This window comes from Crocuta crocuta, unplaced genomic scaffold, assembly GCF_008692635.1.
Source record: "Crocuta crocuta isolate KB4526 unplaced genomic scaffold, BGI_CrCroc_1.0 scaffold170, whole genome shotgun sequence".
Lineage (NCBI taxonomy): Eukaryota > Metazoa > Chordata > Mammalia > Carnivora > Hyaenidae > Crocuta > Crocuta crocuta.
The window spans coordinates 4,422,886-4,450,703 of record NW_027527853.1 but is presented as its reverse complement, the minus strand read 5'-3'; the positions used below and the strand labels follow the sequence as shown (position 1 = coordinate 4,450,703).

Here is a 27,818-nt window from a genome sequence, read left to right as displayed (position 1 = left end):
TCTGGAATTAGACTGCCTTGGTTTGAATTAGCCTACCTAGCTGTATAATTCTGCACAGGTTACTTGACCCCTCTGGGCCTTAGCCAAGTCATCCATAAAGTAAAGATAATGGTGATACCTACCTCATGAGATTGCCTATGAGATAATGTTTTAAGTGCCATGTATTTATTGTGTGGCAAGATAGCCGCAGTCCCTTCCCCAGCTTCATCGCTGAAATCCACTGGTTTAAAGAAAGAAAGAGATGAATGGATTTTTTTTGTGTATTACCTGAAGAAACATTACATGATTTGTGTAGTAGATTTTTAAACATAATTTGTATTTGGTATTGGATTGGTGTTAAAATGGACTGTAATGTAATGGTCTAAGATTTTCAGAAATCTTTAAGCTTTGACTAAAAAGCAAATCTGAGAAGGAACTGAAAGGAGGGAATGTTGAGAAAGATTAAAATTTATATATTTTATTGTTTTAAGGCTCCTATAGACAGGCAAAGCTGGTTTCTTAGTTTAAGTTCATGAAATGTTTAGCTTGGCTCACTCATACATTTCATGCTTAGTATGTTGTGGTGGGAAAACTTTGGGAAGAGTGGAAACATTTGGAGATTTTTGAGGTGACACATCTGTTACCCATCTTTATGTGTACTGAGAAGGGAAAAGTCAGTCCTTTTTGAGGCTGCTTATTTCTTCCTGGGAATTCTTTTTAGCTAGGCTGCGTTATTCCCCGGGTAGTTTTGAGTGATAGTTGCTTGAACCCTACAACATTAATTCTTAAACCTCCGTGTATTTTAAAATTACCTGAAGGGAGTAGGTTGCTAAGAATGCAGATTCCTTGAGCCTCCCTCCCCTCCCTCTACCTTTGATTCACTAGATCTTTTGTGGGGCCCAGCAGGAATCCAAATATTTAACTAGGACTCCTAAGAAGGATTCTGATGCAGGTGGTTCCCAGACTATAATTACTGAAATAATTGTTGATGGGCAGGTCTCCTCAGATAATAACTGAAAGAAGGTGCAACATGCATTTATTGCTCACATTACCTTATTGATTTTAAACTTGGATCATATGTAGGTTCCCTGTAATTGGTGAGTGTAAGTACAGATACAGTAGGGAAGTATTTTGCTGACCTTCACTAGACTGAGAAGTTATCTCTGCCTGATTAAATCTTAGCTTCCTTTTTATTAGTGGGAAGGGTCCTTTTATTTTATGCTATATGGAAAGCCTTGCTTGCCTGTTCTGTGAAAAGCTTTAACTTGCAAAACCTTACTCATGTCTTCAACATGGAGTCATAACTTTATTTCTCCTTATTTATAGCTCACCAAAAAAAGGTGTTAATTTTCCTTCCTTCTGCTGCTAGTTCTAACTCTTTTCCATGCCTTTAAGAAAAACTGCTGCAGATTGCACACGGCATATTCCCCTCTAGAATTTGCTGCTTCAGCCTTTCTTGGACTTCTTATTTCTGTGGCCAAAAGAAGAAAGAGATGGAAACCCATGTGACTGTCTGGGTTTTCAGCAGGCTCTTTCCTGCAATTAAGAGAAGTTTACCTTAGGAAACCAAACTACAAGTTATGCTCCTAGTTAGAGCTTGTTTGAGAGTGAGCTTGGTAATGTGTTTAATTTACCTTTGAATTTGGCTTTTCGATTTCTTTTTAATTTGAATTTTATTTTGGGATACATTTCTTGGCTTAAAAATATTTCCATCTGCCTGTTTCTAACCCCAGAGAGATTAAAACATTTTAAGTTTGGAACTGAACATGATAGTTTTGAAATCAAATTATGTGCTATTTTCTCATATTTTCCCAAATACTGTAATATATACCCACCCATCATACATTGGGCATTATTTTCAATATCCAGATCTGGTTTTCATCAAGACTGTTTGTAGTCATCTTCTAGTTAAGTAGGGGAAATACTTTTGTTGCCCCAAGAGACAGGTATTCAGAGACTGTAAGTTTCTTTGTAAGAAAAACAGAAAATGCTCATTTTTTGGCTTAAAAAATAGAAATTTATTATCTGAGAGTTCTGTGGGTTAGAAGTCCAATGCAAGTCTCAGTGGGCTAAAACACAATGTCAGCAGGGCTCTATTCTTCTCTAGAGCCTTGAGGAAAGGGTCCATTTCCTTGTCTTCAGAAAATGCTCATTATTATTTGCTTTTGAAAAATAGGACAGGATATAAAACTAAGGATAAATACTTTTCCATACTATTTCAGTTGAGGTGGTAAGAAAGATATGTTTGGAGGGTGTGAATGTATAGTTAGAGACAGAAGAAACATGTTAAGAGAATGAGTTTGAAGAAGTTTGTAAAGAGAAAAACTGCTGCAGAACATGTTGATTGAAAGTTAGCCCTGTACTTTGGCCTCTAAACTTCAGAGTAATTACTACAGATTATCCTCATGTTTATTTTTCTACTCTGCTTACCTCAATGCCTTTGTAGAGGTTTCTCGCAACTTCTTTCCTAAAGATATCTGCTGTGCCTCCCTCTGAACTTCCCTAATGTTCTCATCCTCTCATNGTTAACTGTCTGACTTCAGCTCAGGTCATGATCTCATGGTTCTTGGGTTCAAAGCCCCTCATTGGGGTCTCTGCTATCAGCGCAGAGCCAGCTTCAGATCCTCTATCCCTCTCTCTCTCTCAGCCCCTCCCCCTGTTCTCTTTCTCTCTCTCTCAAAAATAAATAAACAGGGGCCCCTGGGTGGCTCAGTTGGTTAAGTGTCCAACTTGGGCTTAGGTCATGATCTCATGGTTTGGGGATTCGAGCCCTTGGTCAGGCTCTGTGCTGACAGCCAGCTCAGAGCCTGGAGACTGCTTCAGATTCTGTATCTCCCTCTCTCTCTGACCATCCCCTGCTTACGCTGTCTCTCTCTCTCTCTCTCTCTCTCTCAGAAATAAATAAAACATTAAAAATTTTTTTTAAAAACAATAAACATTTAAAAAGAAAAAATTAAAAAGTACAATTTTATTCAGTATATTCTTCCTTGAGTTCCAGTGTTAAAAGGAACCATGGTAAATCTAGCAACCAGAATTAAAATGTCTCTCACCCATAAAGAGAAAATTGCTTATTAGGAGGCAGATATATAGTGTAGTTTTAAATATAAGTTCTGAAGTAAGTTACTAAAGTTTTAAATCAGTAAAAGGTCTCAACTGAGTAGTTTCTGTTTTTTGAAGAGTGATGAAATGTAAGTTTTTAAAATATAATGTACGTGATAAAATGGAATTCTTTTCTTTCTGACATAGCACTTGACAGTCTTTACCTCACCCCTGTTGGACTGACTTTTAACTTCATTGGTACTATTTAGGATTAAAGAGATTGAAATTCTCGTTGTTGTTTGGAAAACAGAGGATTTGTTGTGATTTAGAATTGAGTGTTGGGAACCAAAATTTGTTATCAAAACTAATAGATAATTATACAAGCTAACCAATACAATAATTGAACATATAACCAGAGAATGATGGCCATCTTTGTGTTACACTCCCAGAAATGCATTAAACTGTCAAGACTGCTAAGACAGCAATTAACTTTCAAAATTGGGTATACAAATAACTGAGAATTACAGTGCAGGAAGGAACACTTTTAGAAGATAACCACTATAAAAATTTTCCCAAGTAAAATAATAACTAGATACATATTTTTAAATTTTTAAATCTTTATTTTTGAGAGAGAGACAGAATGCAAGTGGGAGAGGGGCAGAGAGAGAGGGAGACACAGAATTCAAAGCAGGCTGCAGGCTCTGAGCTGTCAGCACAGAGCCTGACAGAACTTGAACTCAACTGGGAGATCATGACTTGAGCCAAAGTTGAACGCTTAACCAACTTAACCACTCAGGAGCCCCAACTAGATACATATTTTAATGAGGAGATAAGATGGTTTTACTCTATGAAATGACCAGAATATAATCTTTTGAGTTAGTTGTCCATTTAATGGAAACATCATAACGCCATGTAGAAAAAAGAGACAGGGGCACCTAGGTGGCTTAATCAGTTAAGGTCCGATTCTTGGTTTTGGCTCAGGTCATGCTCTCATGGTTTTGTGAGTTTGAACCCCACATTGGGCTGTGTGCTGACAGCACAGAGCCTGCTTGGGATTCTCTCTCCCCCTCTCTCTCTGCCCCGCCCCTGCTCACGCTGTCTCTCTCAAAAATAAATAAACTTTAAAAAAAAGAAGAAGAAGAGACAGTGACTCTGGTCACAAGACTACTGGAAGATAGGTTCTATGATGCATACCATCAGTTCAAGAAGTACTCTATGTTGGACCTGAGCAAAAGGTCAACAAAACAAACCAACAGTAACTACCACCTTAGAGCTAAAAGTGTTTGTCTCTATTCTTAAAGAGTTTAGGTACCTGATAGACATTGTTTAGCCTCTGCTTGAATTCTTTCACTAACAAGGAGGTCAGTTTCCTCAAGGCAGCTTATTGAGGGTATTAATTGTTAGAAGGTTCTTTATGCGGAAGCATAGTGTATCTCTTTGTAATGTTTCTGGTCCTAATAGAGCCACAAAGAGCAAGTCAGGTGTTTTGTTTTGTTTTACAGAACCACCGTTCATAAATTTAAAGATTGCTTCTGAACCTCTTTTTTGTTCTTGGACCCTCTGGCCTAAACATACACAGTTCTTAGGAGTTAGTTGCAGTTTTCTTGCCATTTATTCAGCAAATGGTTTTGAGCCCTATTATATATATTAGGCATATAAGGAGGAGATTAAGCAATATTAAACTTAAAATGGGGGAGCCGCATAAATCAGCACTCACACAATATTACCTGATTAATGTTATAAAAGAAGGTACAGGATGAATCAGAGGCACTGAGGCAGTGATTAACTTTGAGGCAGGAAGTCACGAAACTTAGGGATACGTAGATGAAACATGAATGCTTGGGAACGGCTGGGATTGGAATGAGGCTGGCTGAAGACCGTACAGGCACACAACAGCATGTACAGAATTTATACATGAGAGGGGTGCCTGGGTGGCTTAGTCGGTTAAGCGTCCGACTTTCGCTTAGGTCATGATCTCGCGGTTCATGGGTTCGAGCCCCGCATCGGGCTCAGTGCTGACTGCCAGCTCAGAGCCTGGAGCCTGTTTCAGAGTCTGTCACTCCCTCTCTCTCTGACCCTCCCCTGCTCACGCTGTCTCTCTCTCTCTCCTAGAAATAAATAAAACATTAAAAAAAAATTAAAAAAAAAAAGAATTTATACATGAGATAGCACTTTTGTGACTGCAGATACTCTGTATGACCACCTTTAGGGCAGGTGAGGTAGAGTGTCAAAATTTGAGGCAAAAAGGTTGAAACTAAATTATGAAGAAGTTTGTTTATGACAGAACTAAACAATTTGAACGGATTCCATGAAGGGTAGCAGTGCACAGGACCTTTGATGGGCTTTTAAAATAAGGGCAGCATGCTCAGAATTGCATTTTATTTTTTAAAAATTTTAAAATTTATTTTTAAGAGAGTGCAAGTGGGGGCAGGGTGGGCAGAGAGAGAGGGAAAGAGAATCCTGAGCAGGGTCCCCACTATCAGCGTAGAGCCCGATATGGAGCTTGAGCACACAAACCGTGAGACCTGAGCTGAAACCAAGACTTGGATGCTTAACCGACTGAGCCACCCAGGAGCTCCTATTTTATTTTATTTTTTAAATGTTTATTTTTGAGAGAGAACACACCACAAGCATGAGCTGGGGTGGGACAGAGAGAGAGGAGGACCGAGGGCCCAAATTGGTCTCTGTCGCTGACAGCAGAGAGCCTGATGTGGGGCTCCAACTTACAAAATCAAAGAGAAACTTAAGCAACTGAGCCACCCAGGCACCCCTCAGAATTGCATTTTAGAACACTGACTCTTGTAGCAGTGTGGCAGATGATTTGGGACTTGTGAAACCAGGGTTTGGATACACTTGTGGTAGTTTATGGGTGCTTGTCAGTCTCTTTATTAAAGTGTGATATCTGGTAGTTGATGTAAATAACATTAAATTCAATCCTTGTCAGAAGGAATCACTAGCAATTTGAGTGACATATCTTATACCAATAGCCCTTTTGTGAAACTTTAATGGAGGAAAACTTTGAATCTGATTTTTGTTTTGAGGGAGGTGGGATGACATGAAAATGGGAGTCATGTGAAAAATTATGTCTATCATGTTTTGTAAGGAATTTGATGAGGGAGAAAAGACCCAGAATAGCTCTTAGGCTTGTGGTTTTACTGTCATGGATCAGAAAGGAAATAACTTCAGGGAAAACCCTGAGACTGTAAGGTTGTACAGTTAAGTCTACATCCAGTGCACACGTTCTGTACATTGCTTCACTAACCCTTTGGCCATTTTTGAGGATTGAATGAGGTAAACAAAGTAGTGAGACTTCTGTAGTTACTTATATATGTGTATATATCTGTTGTAGCAGACTCCCTGGAGAAAGGGAGCTTGTCTTTTTTGCTTTCTGTGTCTCTGCATGGAAACATGGAAGCCTTATAGATATAGGAACACAAAGATTTATTGGGTTAAATACTTTTTAAAAGGTACAAGAATGTAATATAGGTAAATGTCTGGAACCTTTGAAGTAGTCACTCTGGGAGGCTCTCCATTTGTTGCTTTATTGGTATCATTCCTCAAAGTATTTTGGTACCTGTCTTTGGGGAGATATTGCTGTAGGAGAGAAACCAGTTTGGGCCAATGTAAGATGGGACTGAAGAACTAGATGTTGGCGGGAAGTCAAAGCTAAAATATATTAGGAAGCCAACCAAGCAAATTCATTTGTACATTAACTGTACTGTAATAAGTACTCTAAATAATCTCCTAGTATAATAGATTTATCCTCAAACAGATAGTTAGGCATAATATGTGAATAGTTGAGGTTTGTACAAACAGGTGTAAATGATTTGACTTTCATATTATTTTGAAGGATTAAAGTGAGACACTTGGGGTCTGCCACCCTTACATTTGGGTTATCTTGTGTAGATCTGGCTATATCAGTTTAATTTTGGTGGAGCCTAAAACTCTGCTTACTTACCACTGGGTTTGCAAAACAGTCCATATTTAAAGGACTAACTTTATATAAATAGGACTAATCTTTATATAAAGATTATGGAAAAATCTTTAGTACAGTGTCTATAACTGACAATGTTATAATGCAAAAGAAATGTAAAACTCTGTGATAAATGTTGCCTTTATAATGTTGCAGGTTCTGAAATATCCTTTATATTTTTTTCTACTTGCGAAGTAAATAATTTTCTTTAGCTTTTCTTTTTAATTTTTTAATTCACATCCAAGTTAGTTAAGCATATAGTGCAACAAAGATTTCGTTTAGTCCCCCCCATAACCCCTCCAGTAACCCTCAATTTGTTCTCCATATTTAAGAATCTCTTCTGTTTTGTCCCCCTCCCTGTTTTTATATTCTTTTTGCTTCCCTTCCCTTAGGTTCATCTGTTTTGTATCTTCAAGTACTCATATGAGTGAAGTCATATGGCATTTGTCTTTCTCTGACTAATTTCACATAGCACAATACCCTCTGGTTTCATCCACGTAGTTGCAAATGGCAAGATTTCATTCTTTTTGATTGCCAAGTAATACTCCATTGTATATTTATATACCACATCTTCTTTATCCATTCATCCATCGATGGACATTTGAGTTCTTTCCATACTTTGGCTGTTGTCAACAGTGCTGCTATAAACATTTAGGTGCATGTGCGCCTTTGAAACAGCATACCTGTATCTTTTGGATAAATACCTAGTAGTGCAATTGCTGGGTTGTAGGTAGTTTTATTTTTAATTTTTTGAGGAACTTTCATACTGTTTTCCAGAGTGGCTGCACCAGTTTGCATTCCCACCAGCAGTGCAGAAGAGATCCTCTTTCTCCGCATCCTCGTCAACATCTGTTGTTGCCTGAGCTGTTAACATTAGCAATTCTGACAGGTGTGAGGTGGTATCTCATTGTGGTTTTGATTTGTATTTCCCTGATGGTGAGTGATGTTGAGCATTTTCTCATGTGTTTGTTGGCCATTTGGATGGCTTCTTTGGAGAAGTGTCTATTCATGTCTTTTGCCCATTTTTTCACTGAATTATTTGGGTGTTGAGTTTGGTAAGTTCTTTATAGATTTTGGATACAAACCCTTTGTCATATATGTCATTTTCAAGTGTCTTCTCCCTTTCCATTGGTTGCCTGTTAGTTTTGCTGATTGTTTCCTTTGCTGTGCAGAAGCTTTTTATTTTGATGTGGTCCCAGTCATTCATTTTTGCTTTTGTTTCCCTTGCCTCTGGAGACATGTTGAGTAAGAAGTTGCGGTGGCCAAGGTCAAAGAGGTTTTTGCCTGCTTCCTCCTCAAGGATTTTGATGGCTTCCTGTCTTAGGGTTAGGTCTTCCATCCATTTTGAGTTTCTTTTTGTATACGGTATAAGAAAGTGGTCCAGGTTCATTTTTCTGCATGTCGCTGTCCAGTTTTCCCAGCACCACTTGCTGAAGAGACTGTCTTTATTCCATTGGATATTCTTTCCTTCTTTGACAAAGATTAGTTGGCCATATGTTTTTTGGGTCCATTTCTGGGTTCTCGGTTCTGTTCCATTGATCTGAGTTTGTGCCAATACCATACTGACTTGATGATTACAGCTTTGTAATACAGCTTTGAAGTCCATCTTTAGCTTTTCTGATTAGCAAAACAAATTATTCTCAATTTCAGTAGAACTAGATATATCACTCTTGTATCTCTTTTATCTTTTATTGATAGCAAACACGTTCATCTTTTGTCATTTTATTCATTCTCACGAAACCATACTAAATAACATTTGTTTACTATAACACATTTGTCTGTTATTAGCCTGCATTTTAGAGTTGATAAAACTGAAAAACAGCTCATGTAGAGTAAACAACTTTTGATATGAACAGTTTTGTATTTTCTTTAAAAAGCCTTAACCAGTGGAATTTAGTTTTTGTTTAGTATTTTTATTCCAAACACAGCCAGAAAAAAATAGAAGTAAATCACCTTGGAATAGTTCTTGCTTTACAAAGTTGTATGGTTTAGGTACAGTTTTTGGTTTGGCATACTAATTAGTGCTGAAAGATAGGGGTTTAGTCTGTTAAACTGATGGTCATGTTTGAAAAACTGATAATTGGATGTTTAGTTTTAGAAACCTGTTAAAATTTTTTTATTATGGTAAAATACATATACAGTTTACCATCAGTAACATTTGATGTCTACATGGTGTTGTGTAGGCATCATCACCGCTGTCTAGTTCCAAAACATTTCATTACTCCAAAAGGAAATTCACTTGACTCCCTTCTCTCCCCAAGTCCCTGGCAACCACTAATCTGTGTCCTCAGTGGGTTTGTGTATTCTGAATATTTTGTATAAATAAAATCATATATGGCCTTGTGTTTTCTTTCACTTAGCATAATGTTTCAGGGCCCATCCATGTTGTAGTTTGTATCAGTACTTACTTTTGATGGCTGAATAGTATTTCATTGTGTGGATATACCACATTTTGTTTATCCAGTTATCCATTGACAGACCTTTGGGTTGTTTTCACCTTTTGGTTTTTATGAATAGTGCTACTGTGAACATTTGTATGCAAGGTTTTTTTCTTTTAATACCTCTCAAGTTCTTTTGGGTGTTAGGTCTCAGAGTGGAATTGTTGGGTCATATTCTAAATGTTTAACTTACTGAGGAACCACCAGTTGTTTTCCACAGAAGCTGCACCATTTACATTCCCATCAGCAGTGTACAAGGATTCCACGTTCTCTCCTCTTCTCCCAACACCTATCATTTTCTTTTCTTTTTTTTCCTAGTTATAGCCATCCTAGTGGGTATTGAGTTATAGTATCTTATTGTGGTTTTGAGTTTCCCTAATGACCGATGATATTGAGCATATTTTCATTTGCTTGTTGGACATTTGTGTATCTTCCTTGGAGAAATGTTTATCAAATCTTTTGCCCATTAAAAAATATCTTTTTAGGGGCGCCTGGGTGGCTTAGTCGGTTAAGCGTCCAACTTTCGCTTAGGTCATGATCTCGCGGTTTGTGGGTTCGAGCCCTGCGTCGGGCTCTGTGCTGACTGCCAGCTCAGAGCCTGGAGCCTGTTTCAGTCTGTGACTCCCTCTCTCTCTGACCCTCCCCTGCTCATGCTATCTCTCTCTCTCTCTCTCCTAGAAATAAATTTAAAAAAAAAATACCTTTTTAATGTCTGTTTATTTTTGAGGTGGCGAAGGATGGCTGTTTATTTTTGAGGTGGCGAGAGGAGAAGCGAGAGAGGAAGACACAGAATTTGAATCAGGCTCCAGGCTCTGAGCTGCCAGCACAAAGCCTGAAGTGGGGCTGAACTCACAAACCTGTGAGATCATGACCTGAGTCAAAGTCGGGCACTTAACCAACTAAGCCGCCTAGGTGCTCCACTTTTGCCCATTTTTAATTGGGCTATTTATAGTTTTGTTGTTGAGTTATATGAGTTCTTTATATACTCTGGATACAAGCCCTTTATTAGATATTATTAATTTGGAAATGTTTCCTTCTATTCTATGGCTTGTCTTTCCACTTTCTTGATAGTATGATTTGATGCACAAGTAGAAACTTTTTAGATAGGATATATTACAGTTCTAAGTATGTGTAATCAACTTAGTTTGTACTTAGAGGAAATAAAATATGTATCTAAGTTATCTAGAGCATAGAGGCATGAAAGTGCAGAATGTATGAGAAAGAGTATAGAGTTTGGCTTATATGTTAGGGTTAGTGTCTGTAGTTTTAAGGAAAAGAAGACCACCTAAAGTACCTTAAATGAAGGAAGGTTTATTGTAGGGATGTAATAGGCTTCTTGTGGATATTTTGAAAATAGGAAATAAAATATATCTGGACTATAGAGTGACTGGAACAGTGGTTTCTCGGCTTTTCAAGGGATGGTTTTTCTCATCTCTCTTCTGTCTCCTGGCTGTTCACTGCGTGGTTTCCACCCCAAAAACCCCCTAAAGCTGTCCCATCTCTACCTGATTATCAGTTCAAGCATCTACCAGCCTTCAACCCACTCAGTCTCTAAGTCTCCTATTTAAAAATCCTGGGAGGGACACCTGGGTGGCTAAGTCAGTTAAGCTTCTGACTCTTGGTTTTGGCTCAGGTCATGATCTTACGGTTTGTGGGATCGAGTCCCGCATTGGGCTCTGTGCTGGCAATGTGGCGTCTGCTTGGAATTCTCAGTCTTCCTCTCTCTCTGTCCCTCCCCCACTCATACTGTCTCTTTCCAAATAAATAAATAAACCTAATTTTTTTTTTTTTAAAATCCTGGGAATCTGCTTGTCTCAGCCTAGGAATGAATTTATTTGTTCCTGTTTTATTAGGGTGCAATCTAATCAGCACTGACTGAAGGGCAAGGCCATAAGATACAAATGCAGTCACATCGGGTTACTACTGCTTCAGTAGGGATTGGGGTAAATGCACAAAGAAGTGGGAACAGGTTGTAGGTATGCTGAAGCTACATATATTTCTCTTAGTTGTGGAAAGAATAGTAAGAACTAATGATGGAAAGAGTATTTGGGTCCAAATAGTGAAGAGCTTTTAATACTAGGATAAAGAATTAAAATTCTTCCATAGATATTAGGGACTGTTGAGGGTTTGGGGGCAAGGAAATAAAATGATCTCTTATTTCCTGTTCGTACTTTGGAGTTTATTCTAGCCAGAATGAGTTGTCATTCTCCTCTCTAATTTCTGTTTGTCTGAATTCTCCCTCGGTTCATTCAGCAAGCATATTTGAACACTGTATTCCAGGAAAGGAAGGAGCTAGAATAAGGCCTTTCTGGTGAAGTCAGTGATGATCACATTGTGAACATAAATTGAAATGCTATGATGTGATACTAGTAGGGAGCATAAGATGGGGGAGACAAGATTTACTTCTCTTCACTGAATCTGGCTTATAAGTCTTATCTTCAGGTTCATTCCAGTGCTTAACAGGATTTAGGGGAGAGGGTGACAAAAACATAAACACAATGGAGTGTTTTGGGGTGACGAAACTGTTCTGTACCTCAGTTGCAGTCGTAGTTGCACACAAATGTATATGTGTGGTGAAACTTATAGAACTATATAGCGAAAGAAAACAGCCAATTTTTGTTTTGTGTTAGTTTAAAAAATAAGGTATGTACTGAGTGTTTTAAATATCTTACGTGTAGGGCATTGTGAATATTACACAGTCCTGTCCTCAGAACATTTATAGGTTAAAAAAGCATTCAGATCAGTATGTAAGATAGAAAGTGAAAAGTATTGAAAGGGAATGATGCAAAAAGAAATAGCTCATAGAGGAGAAAGGTTTATGGAAATAATAATGGCTCACTGGACTGCACTCCTCCATTAGACTAATGCTATAGACTGAGTGTTTGTCCTCTACTCCCCCATCATATTTTGAAACCTAATCCCCAATGTGATAGTATTTGAAGTTGGGGACTTTGGGAGCTGCTTAGGTCGTGAGAGTGGAGCCCTCATGAGTGCAATTAATGCCCTTATAAAAGAGCTCTCTCACCCCTTCCTCCCTGTGAGGACAGAGCCAATAGAGTAATCTGAACAGGAGGGAGACTTTCCCATACACTGAATCTGCCAGTGCCTTGATCTTTGACTTGCCAGCTTCCAGAACTATAGGAAATAAGCTTCTGTTGTTTATAAGCCACCAAATCTATAGTATTTAGTTATAGCACCCTAAGTGGACTAAGGTAGCTACGAATAGTTCTCTGTAGCCACTTAGTTTAGTAGACTTTCATGTATGTAAGCACAGCACTTAGGATGCAGTGATGAACACAGAGCTCACAGACTAATACAGTGATAACATCATAGAGCTTGTATTCTAATGCAGTATTCTAATTTTCAAATATTTTTTGGCTCTTTTACCTCCTTTACCTTTTCCTATTAATTTTAGAATTAGTTTGTCTGAATCTTACAGATAATCCTTTTGTAAAAATTTTTTTATAGTTTAGTTTTGAGACAGAGAGAGACAGAGCATGAGCGGGAGAGGAGCATAGAGAGAGGGAGAGACAGAATCTGAAATAGGCTCCAGGCTCTGAGCTGCCAACACAGAACCTGATGTGGGGCTTGAACCCAGAAACCGGGAGATCATGACCTGAGCCAAAGTTAGATGCTTAACCGACTAAGCCACTCTGGCACCCCACAGATAATCCTTATTAATTAGCCTGGGAAGAATTGACATTTTTACCAAGTTGAATTTACCATTCGCTGAATACAGCAGGTCTCTCCATTTATTTTGGTCTTTTTTGATTTTCCTCATCAGTGTTTTGTAGTTTTCAGCATACACATCCTACTCATGTTTTGTTAGATTTAAATATAAATACTTAATATTGGAGATATTCTAAATGTTACACTTCTTAAATTATTAGTTTTCAATTACTCATTGCTAATTTATAAAAATATGATTGATGTTTGCCTTCCATTCTATAACCAAGTTAAATGTATTTATTTGTTCTAGGACCTTTTAGGGATCCCATGGGATTGTTTAGGTAGACGATAATGTTTTATACAAATAGGGAAGCTTTTTTTTCCTTTTTTAATCTACAAGACTGGTTTTTTCCTCATGTTACTGCACTGGCTAGGACTTTCAGTATAATTCTGAATGAGAGTGATGACAGCAGGCATCTTTATATTATTCTAATATACAAAACATTTAATCTTTCACAGTTAAGTATGATGTTAGCTGTTAGGTTTATGTGCGTGTATTTAAAGGTGCCCTTAACCAGGCTAAGGAACTTCCATTCTATTTCTATCTTCTGTGTATTTTTTTTTTCAAGATTAGACTTAACGATATTGTCAGATGTATCATTTGATATGATCATAAGGTTTTTCTTCTTGTGGTAGATTACACTGATTGATTTTCCAGTATTGAATTAGTCTTTCATTCCTGGGATAAACCCCACTTTTCTTTTTGGTTTTATTTCTGAATATTGTCACTTTTGATTTTTTTACTTAAATAACACTTTATTGAGGTATAATTGACATGCTATATAACTGATCCATTTAAAGTGTACAAATTCCGGGGTACCTGCCTGGCTCAGTCAGTAAAGCATGCCACTCTTGGTTTCACCTCAGGTCATGATCTTACATCACAGTTCATGGGTTTGAGCCCCACATCAGGCTCTGCACTAACAACTGCAGAGTCTGCTTGGGATTCTCTGTCTCCCTGTCTCTCTCTCTGCCCCTCATCTGCTGTCTCTCTCTCTCTCTCAAAAATAAATAAATAAACATTAAAAAAATAAAATGTACAATTCAGTAGTTTTTACTATATTCACAGAATTGTGCAGCCGTCATCACAATTAGTTTTGAACATTTTTATCACCTCAAAAGGAAACCCTGTATCAATTATTGAAGATTGTTTATATGAATATATTTTACTCTTATTGTAAATTTAAACAACTAACACAATTTCTTTTTTTGTTTATGCAGGAGGTATAAATGGAAAAGTATCCACAAATGTGATTCCTTTTATTCATCATCATCAGTGGTTACCTTGCATTTCTTTCTCACCTTTTAGAAAAATAGCTTACCTCCTGGTGATTGGAGTACTTTGCTCATATTTTGCTGATGTTCCTTGTTACTCCTCATGTTCTTGTTCTAAAACTTCTTACCTATATACTCTTTCTCTTTTCTTCTTCTGGTGTTTTCTATCTTCCCTCTGACTGTCTTACTACATGGGGAGTAGAGCGATGAAGATGTTCTTCATGAAGCATTGGTACATAGCGTAATTAGGATGTAACATAAAACCGAAAATATTTTTATAATTTTTTCTTTCCCCTTAACTCTATTCTATTTTGCTCTCTTCCTGCAATAAAAGAATAAAAAAAATCTCTATTAGTAAAATACTGCCCTAAACTTCTGTACTTCACGTTATAAGATTAAGGCACCTGACTGGCTCAGTTGGTAGAGCATGCAACTTTTGATCTTGAGGTCACAAGTTCAAGCCTACAAGTGGATGTAGAGATTACTTAAAAAGAAATAAATAAAATACTTAAGAAAAGAAAATAAGACCTATAATAAGGTAACTTGCTGACATGAACACAGAAGGAAGAAAAAAAATAATTTATGTTTTTGAACTTTAAAAGAATATCAAGAAACATTTTGGCAAGATGCAGAATGAAAGAGAATAGGGATAGTTGTGAAGTTCTTATAGGTTGCTAGTGATGTGACTTTGGCAAGTGATTTTATAGGTTTTCCTTGGGGGGACGTAGCAATTTGAATCTTTAGATAATTTGATGGCAACTGTAGATAGCTACCCAAGAAAATTTACATAAGCACATTGTTTACTGTAGATTGTACATAGAGGGGGGCCTGGGTGGCTCAGTTGGTTAAGCGTCCAACCGTTGATTTTGGCTCAGGTCATGATGTCAAGGTTCGTGAGATCAAGCCCCAGATCAATGACAGAGACTGCTTGGAATTCTCTCTCTCCCTCTCTCTCCACCCCTCCCCTGCTCTCTCTCAAGCTCAAAAGAAACTTAAGAAAACACACACACAAAAAAAACAAAAACAAATTGTGCATATAATTTAAGAAGTCTTGTGGACCTCTGGCTCATTCATGTAGGTTTATTGTGATAAAGAACCTTTGACTCTCTAAAGTTCTTAGAAGCTCTAAAATACTTTAAAAAAATTATAACCTTCACTTTCAGCCTTAAAATTCTGTGTGGGATTTTTTTTGGACAAAGTGAATGATGCTGAATTGTTTACTTTTTTTGATAGTTCTGATCTCTAAAAATATGTAGGTTAGTCTAGCAGTGTATATTAAACAAAAATTCTGTATTTTTTGATTTTTACAATTTGTAATAACAAAGACAATATCCAGAAACAGCCTGAAAAGGAAAATTCTTGGAATTAAAAAAAGCCTTAGTTATCTGGCAGAAAAAGTACTTTTTTTTTTGCATATACTCAGCTGAAAGTCTTTTTCAAGTGAAAAATGATTGAGGTTTGGAAAGAATGTAAGTAATCTTCATGCCAGATCTTTAATCCAAAATACTCAAGGGTAGCCAAAGTACTGAATTTTAAAGAGACAGTACTTCTACTTCTTTGAATTAATTATGCAATCATCTGTGGCATTCCATGATCACTAGATAATGTTTTCCTTTTGGCCTTCTATTATGCTTCAGGGAAACTTAAGTACAAAGTCCAGGAAGTTGATGTGTTTTCAGCAGTCCAGCTTCTGAGACAGAGTTGGAATATCAAGTCAGGATTTCTAGTTTTGTTTTTTTAAACAGATTTTATTCTTTTGATTAAAGTTGGATTCCTGTTTGGAAAAGCATTCTAACCCCTATTTATGTACAATTCCATTTAAGTAATGATTAGAATTTAAACAATTAAAATAGTCCTATAGATGTAAATGTTAGGCAAAAAGCCCCCCCCGGGGAGCTGACATTGTTGGCAATAAGATTGAGGACGTAGGGGGTCTCAGTTTTCTACAGTGTCAAATTCCATAGTCCCTGAAACTATGGAATTTACATGGTTTTGTCTCAGATATATAAGTAGGTTTGCCAATTCTTGAAAACAGAAGCCCTGGAGATTATGCTGCTTTAGAAATCGTGGTGTAAGTTTTGTCCCTTAAAAAGGTTAGCTTTATCCTTTAATAAGGTGTAGCAGGCAAGGGGTCTGATTGTTTTATCATATGTTATTGTTTTTGTGTGGTAAAAGAAATGAAGAAATCTTGGAAACATGAGATACACAGATATGTGAAGCAAATATTAATAAGCATTAATACACAAGAATCATTCACCAGCCTTTATTGTAAAAGCCACACAGAGGGAAAAGCAGGCCTTTTTTTTTTCTCTTTCTCTTCTAAAACCCACACCATTTCTTTTTCTTGGTGTGTCTCTTTCTTTTTTATGTTTTCAGTGATATGGAAACACTGAATTGCTATTTCTCAACTGGTACTGTTTCTTAACTGATGCAACAGATTTTCTCATTTTCCTTTTGCTAAAAAAGAGAAGACACAAATTAGAGGAGAGAATGGAAAATGGTGTGTTTGTGTCTCTGTGTGTGTGTAGATAGTTGTGTGTGTGAACATAGTATTGATTGGGGATAAGATGTCACAGAATGAAAAGCCCACCCGTAACAGAAAACATATAGTTTTTAAATATTTCTAGTATATCTGAAGCAATAAGATACTTTCAGCTTATGAAAACTTGACTTTTAGAATTTAGGGAGAACCAGTAATAGCATCTCTTTATCAGCCTATCTGAGTTTGGATCAGTAGGAAAAAAAAAAAAAAAACAACACAGGACACAGACAAATGGGACCTAAAAACATCAGCTTTATGCTGATGTAATCTGTATAGAAAGATGTGTCTTTGGCTGCTGTCTGCCTCTGAATACTTCACCTGATTAAATACTTCCAGCTGGTCACTAGAACTGCAGGCCTTTCCTTTGGGGATCAGAGGCAGAGAGCTACAGAGGAAACTTAACCTCGTGTTATGAAAGCAGAACAATCTGTATCTTCTCTGCTGTTAGGCAGCAATGTCTGTCACCAAAATTTAACCCCACAGGGGGAAGAGAGGAATAGGGGGCAGAAAGAAGCCAGGAGTGCCCTCTACCTCCATCTCTCCCCTGAAACATGAAGAACACAGAATAGGAGTGACCTTTTCTCCCAACGCTGCCATATAAATCTCATTCATACAGTCAACCTCTACCTCTGGAATCCAGAGAGGAGAATTTTCTTCTTTTTTGTGTATGTGTGTATGCTTGAACACACTTGGTTTGTTTTGCTAAGAATCTTTAGTGTTGATTTAAATTTAAGAAATTTGAATATGTTGGGGGTTAGAAAAAAGGGAACTCTGTGTGTGTGTGTGTGTGTGTGTGTGTGTGTGTGTGTGTGTTTAGTTTGAAAAGGTGGTGAGAAGGAATGTAGTCCCACACATTTATATGCATTGAGACCTCAACTTTACCAGTCCTCTGATAGTGGATTGGGGGACTAGGGATGGGGCATAAGAAGAATGACAGCGTTTGACATATTTGGACTATTAATGTACCTTTTCATACGTTTTCCCTTAGGATTTAATAAAGTGGTATTCTTTTCCTAGGCTAACCATTAGGGCCCATTTGATCTGTAATGTAATACAATTTCATGTGTTTGTAACAATATCTTAAAATTATTTTTCATTGGAAATGTATGCCTTTTAGTTACAGTTTTTGTGGCAGGGGATAATCTGAAAACCTAATCCAAAATTTCTTAGTGACATAAGAAATTAATGTGGAACATTATCTCATGGCCTTTCTTAGCAACTGGATACCTGTTGGCTCCTCTTTCTTTTACGGAAATTTCTTATAGTAACCAGTGTTTATTGGATATGTAAACTTTGGTTTGTTTTTATGATTTAATGACAATTTAAAATTCATCTGAACTTATTTTCATTGTAATATTATACCATAAAACATATTAGAATCAGGCTTTCTGTTGTGGAAGCTATATATTTATTTTGCTTTTTTTCCTTTTTATCCTTTCCAGTCATATCAAGATTCTTCAGAAACTACATCCACAGAAAGGCCTACTGTTGTTTGGTTTAAGAATTTACTATTCCTTGACTTTAATTTTGGAGGTCTAAAATATCCTTATAAATTCACATGTAAACACACACATATCTTAACAGGTTTTTTTGCGATGCAGGATATTTTCTAATGGTCTTTGTAGAAAGATTCATGTATATTTGGCATTTTGGCTGTGATCTATAAAGAGTTAGAGTTCTTATGCACAATATTAGTATGTTATAGACTAGTTTTTCATATGAAAATGTGTTTGGTGGCCGTACAATACATTAATCGTAGGTACAGGTATAGAGACATGACCACCCCCGAGGGCTCTCTGTAAATCTCTGCAGTTGGAGAATTTTCTCATCTCTGGTTATTACCCTCCTTTGTTATAGCTACATCTTCACCCTTGTGGTCTCTTCATTCTGTTGCTCTGTCTGGATTGTCAGCCAGGTCCCATTATTTGAAGGTTTTTTTTTTTTTTCCTGTGTTTAAAAAAATGCATAGCCCCTTTTATTTTATGTTAGCTTGCTTTAATTATGTATGTAATTCTACACTTCTTTAATTATATATGTAATTCTACATTTCTAGTATAGAAAATGAAATGCTGTTTTTTTCCCCTTTATAAAGCTACCTCATTTACGTGTTATTTATGTGTGACATTTACATGGGTTTTTGGATTTGAAACAATTAAGATTGTAGTGAAAGATCTGATACTGGTCAATGATTAGAATTGGTAGTAGTTGTAAAAAAACAACAACAACAACAACAAAAAACCTTGCTCTTCATTGTATACTTCTTTTTTTCCTTGCAAGAGCTAATTGTTAGCATGAAGTCTTCTGACCCAGTAACTGTCAATCTGATGATTGAGACAACTTTATATAGAGATGTGAATTGACCTTAAGAGGAGTATTTAAAATCTAAAATGTTTATCAACTTTATCCCAAATAAGTGTACCTAAGTTTGTGGCAAAAATAGATGCCCAACACCATGTAGGAAAAGGCTGGCTTTATAGCTCCCCAATGATAGAGTCACAATATAAAATCTTTTAACTATTTTAGTTAGTGCTCTCCAGTTACCAGGGAGTTCCAATCGGGATATTAGGCTTTCATAACGTACTAAAAACTAGTATTTTTTTCGACATATATGGAAGAAAATATGTAACAGAGATGTGAATTATGATGCCCAGTGTGTATTGGTGAACACTTTGCCCAGTCTTAGAAATAGAATGTTATCAATATTGTTGAAAATATTCCTGTGAGTGTCTTCCTATCCTATTCACCCCAAGAGGTAACAACTAAACTGAACCCTTTTGGTGATATAAGCAACAGTTTTTGCCACAACATTTTTATTACTGTTTTATTATATTATTTTTTAGCTTCATAAAAATGGTATACTGTGTGTACTCTTCTGCATCTTGCTTTTTTGTTGTTATTTTTACTTCTTTTAATGTTTGTTTATTTTGAGAGACAGAGAAAGAGAGAATGAGAGAGCATGAGCAGGGGAGGGGCCAAGAAAGAGGGAGAGAGAGAATCTCAAGGAGGCTCTGTGCTGACAGAGCTCCATCTCACAAACTTTAAGATCATGACCTGAGTCGAAATCAAGAGTTGGATGATTGAGCCACCAGGTGCCCCTTGTTTGTTTGTTTGTTTTAAAGTCAGCATTGTTTTATTTTATTTTTTTAATGTTTTATTTATTTCTGAGAGAGAGAGAGACAGCATGAGCAGGGGAGGGTCAGAGACAAGCTCTGAAACAAGCTCCAGGCTCTGAGCTAGCTGTCAGCACAGAGCCTGACACGGGACTTGAACCCACAAACTATGAGATCATGACCTGATCCGAAGTCAGACGCTTAACTAACTGACTGAGCCACCCAGGCACCCCCTCAGCATTGTTTTAAAATATTGATTGATTGATAAGAGAGCCTGTGAATGAGGAAGAGGCAGAGAGATTCTCTGTCTCCGAGAATCACTAGCAGGCTCTGCACTGACAGGCTGGCCAGCTCTGCAGGTCTTGAACTCATGATCTGAGCCAAAGTCAAGAGCTAGATGCTCAACTGTCTGAGCCACTGAGATGCCCCTTAGTTTGCTAATATTTAGTATTTTTCTTCTATGTTCATGAGTTAGATTGGTCTGTTATTTTACTCTCTTAAGCTGTTCTTGCCTGGTTTTGTTACTGAGTTCATATTGGCTTTACCTATATGATTAAGGATTTTTCTCTCTCCCATTCTCTAAAGTAGTTTATACAATATTGGTGCAATCTCTATCTTGAAAATTTGGTAGAACTTTCGTATGAAAACTTACATGTCTGATTCTTGGAGGGAGAAATTTTAACTTGCATTTCAGTTTTTCAAGTGAATTTGAGACCATTGGTATTTTGTTTCTTCCAAGTCTGTTTTGATAATTATATTTTTGCATAATTCTGTCCATTTTGAGAAATGTTCTCAATTATTGGCAAAGAGATCATAGATTATCTTCCCTTGAAAAATTTTGCTGCATCTCAAAAATCCTCAACAAGATACTTGCAAATCGAATCCAACAGCACATAGAAAGAATTGTCCACCAAGATCAAGTGGGATCATTCCTGGGTTACAGGACTGGTTCAATATTTGCAGATCAATCAATGTGATACATCACATCAACAAAAGAATAGTAAAAACCATATGATCCTGTCGATAGATGCAGAAAAAGCATTTGACAAAATACAGCATCCCTTCTTAATAAAGACCCTCCAGAAAGTCGGGATAGAAGGAACTTACCTAAACAAAATAAAAGCCATCTATGAGAAGCCCTCAGCTAACATCATCCTCAACGGGCAAAAACTGAGAGCTTTCCCCCTGAGATCAGGAGCACGACAGGGATGTCCACTCTCACCACTGTTGTTTAACATAGTGCTGGAAGTCCTAGCATCAGCCATCAGACAACAAAAGGAAATCAAAGGCATCAGAATTGGCAAAGAAGAAGTCAAACTTTCACTTTTCACAGACGACATGATACTCTACATAGAAAACCCGACAGACTCCACCACAAGCCTACTAGAGCTGATCCATGAATTCAGCAAAGTTGCAGGATACAAAATCAATGTACAGAAATCAGCTGCGTTTTTATACACCAACATGAAGCAACAGAAAGAGACATCAAGAAACTGATCCCATTCACAATTACACAAAAAACCATTAGCATACCTTGGAATAAACCTAACCAAAGATGTGAGATCTGTATGATGAAAACTATAGAAAACTTATGAAGGAAATTGAAGAAGACACAAAGAAATGGAAAAACATTCCATGCTCATGGATTGGAAGAATAAATATAGTTAAAATATCATTACTACCCAAAGCAATCTACACATTCAGTGCAACCCCAATTAAAATTACATCAGCATTCTTCCAGACTAGAACAAACNTTGAATGCTGAGAACAAACTGAGGACTGATGGGGGTGCAGGGAGGGAGAGGGGGGAGATGGGCATGGAGGAGGGCACTTGGGGGGATGAGCACTGGGTGTTATATGGAAACCAACTTGACAATAAACTATTAAAAATAAATAAATAAATAAATAAATAAATAGATAAATGTCTCTGTGGCACATATGGATAGTTTTTAATTCAATCTGCCAATCTCTCTCTTCTGGAGGGTTTAATTGACTTACATTTAAAATAATTGTTGAGGAAGGATTTACTTCTGCCATTTAGCTATTTTCACTATGTTTTTTATGGTTTTTATTAATCAATTCCTCCATTACCTCTTTTCGGCATTTAGTTGAAATTTTGTAGTGGACTATTTTGATTTCCTTTTTTCCTCTTCTGTATATTTTTAAGCCCTTAGTGGTAACTTTAGGGATTACAGATAACATTTTAAATTTATAACAACCTATTTTCAATGATATCAAATTCATTTGATTAATATACAGACACACTGCTACTACATCTCTGTCCCTCCTCCTTTATATTGTCATTGTCAGAAATTACATGTTTACATTAAAAAAAAAAGAAATTACATGTTTACATTGTGTGTCCATTAACATAAATTTACAAATACTGTTTTATACATTTGCCTTTTGAATTACATAGGAAAAAAATTAGTGTTATAAAGAAAAAATACAATAGTATCGGCTTTGACGTTTACCTATGTAGCTAATTTTACTAATATTCTGTATTTCCTCTTATGGCTTCAAGTTGTTCTCTAGCTACTTTTCACTTCAACCTGAAGAAATGCAATCCCTTTTGCATTTCTTATAGTTCAGGTCTTTTGGTAATGAGCTCCTTCAACTTTCGTTCATCTAAAAGTGCCTTCATCTCTCTTTCATTCTTGAAAGATAGATTTGCCACATATAGAATTTTTGGTTGCTTGTTTTTTTTTCTTTTAGAATTTTAAATATGTTATCCCATTACCTTTTGGCCCCCACCGTTTCTAATGAGAAATAAGTTGTTAAAATCTTATTGAAGATCCCTTCTTTGTGATATTTGCTTATCTCTTGCTGCTTTCAAAATTTTCTCTCGGGTTTTAGCAGTATAACTATAATTTGTCTCAGAGTATATTTCCTTGAGTTCATTCTGCTTGAACTTTGTTGAACTTCTTGCTTGTGTAGAGTCATGTCTTTCATCATATTTGAGAAGTTTTTAGTCTTTATTTCTTAAACTATCTTTTCTGCACCTCTTCTTTTCTCTTCTCCTTCTGGGACTATTATGGTACATGTGTATGTGTCTCACAGGTTACTCAGGAACTGCTTATTGTTATTCTTTTCTTTCTTTCTTTCTTTCTTTCTTTCTTTCTTTCTTTCTTTCTTTCTCTCTCTCTCTCTCTCTCTCTTTCTCTCTCTCTCTCTCTCTCTCTTTCTTTCTTTCTGTTTTTGAGAGAGGGTGCAGTTGAGCAAGGGACAGAGAGAGAGAGTGGGAGAAAGAGAGAGAATTGCATGGAACCTGAAACGGGGCTCAGGCTCCTTTAAAGTGGGGCTTGAGCTCACCCGAGGCGGGGCTCAAACTCAAGAACCATGAGATCATGGACTGAGCCATCCAGGTACCTGTCTTTTTTTTTTTTTTTTTTAAGTTTATTACTTTTGAGAGAGAAAGAGAGAGCACATGGGCAGGGGAAGGGCAGAGAGAGGGAGAGAAAGAATCCCAAGCAGGCTCCATGCTGTCAGTCTGGAGCCAGATGCAAGGCTCAATCCCATTAACCATAAGATCACAACCTGAGCTGAAGCCAAGAGTTAAATGCTTAACTGACTAAGCCACCCAAGCACTCCAACACTGGATCATTTCAATTGTCTTATCTTTTCATTCTTTCTTCTGCTTGCCATAATCTGATGTTGAACTCCACTATGAAATTTTTCATTTTAGTTATGCATATGCAAGTTTTCAGCTCCAGAATTTGGTTCTTTTTTAATAATACTTTTTCCTTATTAATGTTATTTTGTTCATACATTCCCCACCCCCACCCCCATTTCTTTTCTCTGGTTTCCTGTAGTGTATTGGGTATATTTAAGACAGTTAATTTAACATCTTTGAGTAGTATTTCCACTTTCTGGGCTTCCTCCAGGTTGTTTGTTATCAAATACTCTCTTTCCTATGAATGGCTCTTTGTGTGTATTGTAATTTTTTTGTTGAGAGCTGGTCATTCTGATCACTATAATGTAATTCTAAAAATCTGTTACTCTTTAATGATTGCTGATGTTGCTAGAGTAGAGTCATCCAGGTATGATACTTTCAAACTATTTTGCCAAGTATATAATCCGTGCGGTCACAAACTTTTGTTCTTATTATGTCTACAGTCAGTTGGTAGCCCGACAAAGATGTATTCCTTAAATATCTGGCTCAAGGGGCGCCTGGGTGGCTTAGTCGGTTAACCGTCTGACTTTCGCTTAGGTCATGATCTCGCGGTTTGTGGGTTCGAGCCCCACGTCGGGCTCTGTGCTGACTGCCAGCTCAGAGCCTGGAGCCTGTTTTGGTCTGTGACTCCCTCTCTCTCTGACCCTCCCCTGCTCACGCTGTCTCTCTCTCTCTCTCCCCTAGAAATAAATAAAACATTAAAAAAAAAAAATCTGGCTCAAAAACAGGGACAAAGAGTTTAATCTTTTTTAATGTTCCAGTAGTAAAAGCTACTGCAAGGTGATTGAAACTGATAACAGGTTCCTCAGTGCTCTGGTTCCTCAGGGCACTGTCAGTCCAGCCAAAATTCATAACCCCAAATTTTAGAAGGCCATGATCCCAACTATTCCTCCTGATACCAGTCAGTCACTTCAGAATCATGGGCTCCTAATCCCCACTGCTGTGGGAGGGAGGGCCTGAGAAATTGAGGGAAGATGGTTTACTTAGGAAGGATCAGCACCCTCTTCCTTCACGTACTTCCCTGTTTATTACAAGTGTTTGATAAAGTTCTGAAGTAGTTGATTACAATTGTTCTTTCTAGCTCAGTTTTCACTTTGGGGAGGTACCGACCTCTAGGTCTTCCCCTTCCTCCATTTTGCAACAGTGATGCTTTTGAAGTGCAAATCTGATTTAAATTTGTTTCAAATTTGATTAAGGCCCCAATTAATTTTTTTAAATGTTTGTTATTTTGAGAGAGAGGGAGAGCATGAGCAGGGGAGGGGCAGAGAGAGAGGGAGACAGAATCCCAGGCAGGTTCTATGCTGACAGTGCAGATGTGTGGCTTGATCTCACAAACCATGAAATCATGAGCTGAGCCAGAAATCAAGAGTTGAATGACTAAACCACCCAGATGCCCCTGTTTTTATTTTATGGATAATGGTTTTGTCATATTTTGTAATATGTCAAATATTACATATTTGTAATTTTTTGCTTAAACCATGGTAACAGAGATTTTCTCCTGTTCTTTAGCATGGCTATATGGGAAACCTTTGGAGTGTAGGTAGGCCACATAAGGGCTGGTAGGGGGAGCATAGCATGGCTTGGTGAGAACTGGCCAGGGAGTACAGGTGAGTTGTATGGAGCTTACCAAGGGAATTGGTATATCATTGCCCCCAGAAAGCCTTTTGGGTGCTAGTTTCCATATTAAGAGGGTTGCAGGAAAGCCATATCCAGGCTGAGTTTGTCGATGCTGCAATTTTGCTGAAGGTCTACATGTTCTGGGCATGTGACTGAGCAGAGTTCTACCGGATGTCCTTACAGCCATACCACTGACCCACTCTGCAGCAGCTGGAAACCATGAGAGAGCCTCTTTCTCACGCAGCATCTTCAGTGCCCTCTATCAAGAACACTTAACAGTTTCACATTCATTTGTAGGAGAAATGCTCATAGAAATTCTGTCTGTTACTACACATGAGATATCAAATATTTAAATTAATAGGCCATTCTTTGAGGCTTGAAATTGTATTTATAAATATACCAGTCCTCAGTATAATCATTATTAAAAATCTCCAACCTAAATCTTATTATTTTTTTTTAAGTTTATTTTTGAGAGTGAGAGAAAAATAAAAGCATGAGTCGGGGAGGGGCAGAAGTAGAGGAGGAGATAGAGAATCCTGAGCAGGCTGCACACTGTCAGCATGGAGCCTGATATGGGGCTCAAACCCACAAACCATGAGATGACCTGAGCCAAAGTCAGATGTTTAACTGACTGAGCCACCCAGGCAACCCTCCAACCTAGATCTTCTTTAAAAAATTTTTTTTTAATGTTTTATTTATTTCTAGGAGAGTGAGAGAGACAGTGTGAACAGGGGAGGGTCAGAGAGAGAGGGAGTCACAGACTCTGAAACAGGCTCCAGGCTCTGAGCTGGCAGTCAGCACAGAGCCCGACGCGGGGCTCGAACCCACGAACCGCGAGATCATGACCCAAGCGAAAGTCGGACGCTTAACCGACTAAGCCACCCAGGCGCCCCTCCAACCTAGATCTTCTTAAGTAGAAAATTGAGTCACTGTATATGGTCCCTGAGATGAAACTTCTAGAGTATCCTAAGTGGAAATTACTCTACATTTTCATCAGTTCACCTCCATTGCACACCCAAGAAAATGAGAGTGTCTCTTTAATTTATTATGGATTAGCCCACATTATTTTGTAGAAGCTCATTTTTACCTTTCCAAACTTGAAGAATAGCGTTAACATTATGCTTTAAAAACTTAACTCCTTCTTATCACAATATTGTACTTTTAATAACATGATACTTTGAATGTACATAAACCAAGTTATTTAGGACTTCAGAGAATATGTAACTGTAACTATATATAAATTAAAAATTTTCATAATGATAATTTTTTTAAATATTTTTTTATTTATTTCTAGGAGAGAGAGAGAGACAGCGTGAGCAGGGGAGGGTCAGAGAGAGAGGGAGACACAGACTCCGAAATTGGCTCCAGGCTCTGAGCTGGCAGTCAGCACAGAGCCCGACGCGGGGCTCGAACCCACGAACCGCGAGATCATGACCTAAGCGAAAGTCGGACGCTTAACTGACTAAGCCACCCAGGCGCCCCCATAATGATAATTTTTATTACAACTTATAAAAAGGATTCGTCAGTACCTTTCTGAGGCTGCTCTGGTCATGCTTTATTGATGAATACATATTTTAGATATCAATCCTGCTTACATGTACAAAAGAATTTATTTGGTTGGTAAGTACCTGAAGATAAATAGATAAAATCCTTGATCCTTGTGCAGCCTTTCAGTGAGAGATATACTTTCTTTCTTGGCTGTATATTGATTGGCAGTAAGCTTTCTTGTACATACCTGCCATAGGAAAACAATATATATAAACCTGTATTATAGCAACTGAGAGTCACCTCCCTCAGTTAGATGCCCTTTTATTGCAAACAATAACAAATTGTTACTGAAAATAAGTAGTATTTTCCCAAAAGAATCTGTTTACAGGTTCTTTTTCACTCTTTGTTCTCAATTGCTTGGCTTTTATTGTTAAGTACTATAGTCAATTCTAGTATACTTTGTAGTTGATCCAAAGCAGATGTTTACATTTTATTGACAGTTGTCATTTTCTACAGTTCCCAGTTTGTTTATCTAGTATTTTTGTTTATGATCTTTCTAATATTTCTCTATAAATCAGGTATTCTTAATTCAACTTATTAGTCTAATCGTCAGTAGTAGAAGTAAAAATACAGTAAAACCTTGGTTTGCGAGCATATTTCATTCTGGAAACATACTTATAATCCAAAGCACTTGTATATCAAAGCAAATTGCAAGAACCATTGGCTCAGTTGTGATCATGTGACATTCGATGTCACGTACTACTTGTATTGCAAGACATTGCTTATTTATCAAGTCAAAATTTATTGGAAATGTTTTCTTGCCTTGTGGGACACTCGCAGAACAAGTTACTTACAATCCAAGGCTTTATGGTAATTTCATTTAGGGGCGCCTGCTGGCTCAGTCAGTGGAGTATGCAACTCTTGATCTCAGGGTTGTGAGTATGAGCCCTGCATT

The 27,818-nt window shown here is 37.4% G+C and overlaps 1 protein-coding gene across 1 annotated transcript in view; it reads left to right on the top strand.

The window, feature by feature from the left end:
- Positions 1-27,818, top strand: part of TBC1D12 (TBC1 domain family member 12) — an 89,484-nt gene that overhangs the window by 6,745 nt on the left and 54,921 nt on the right.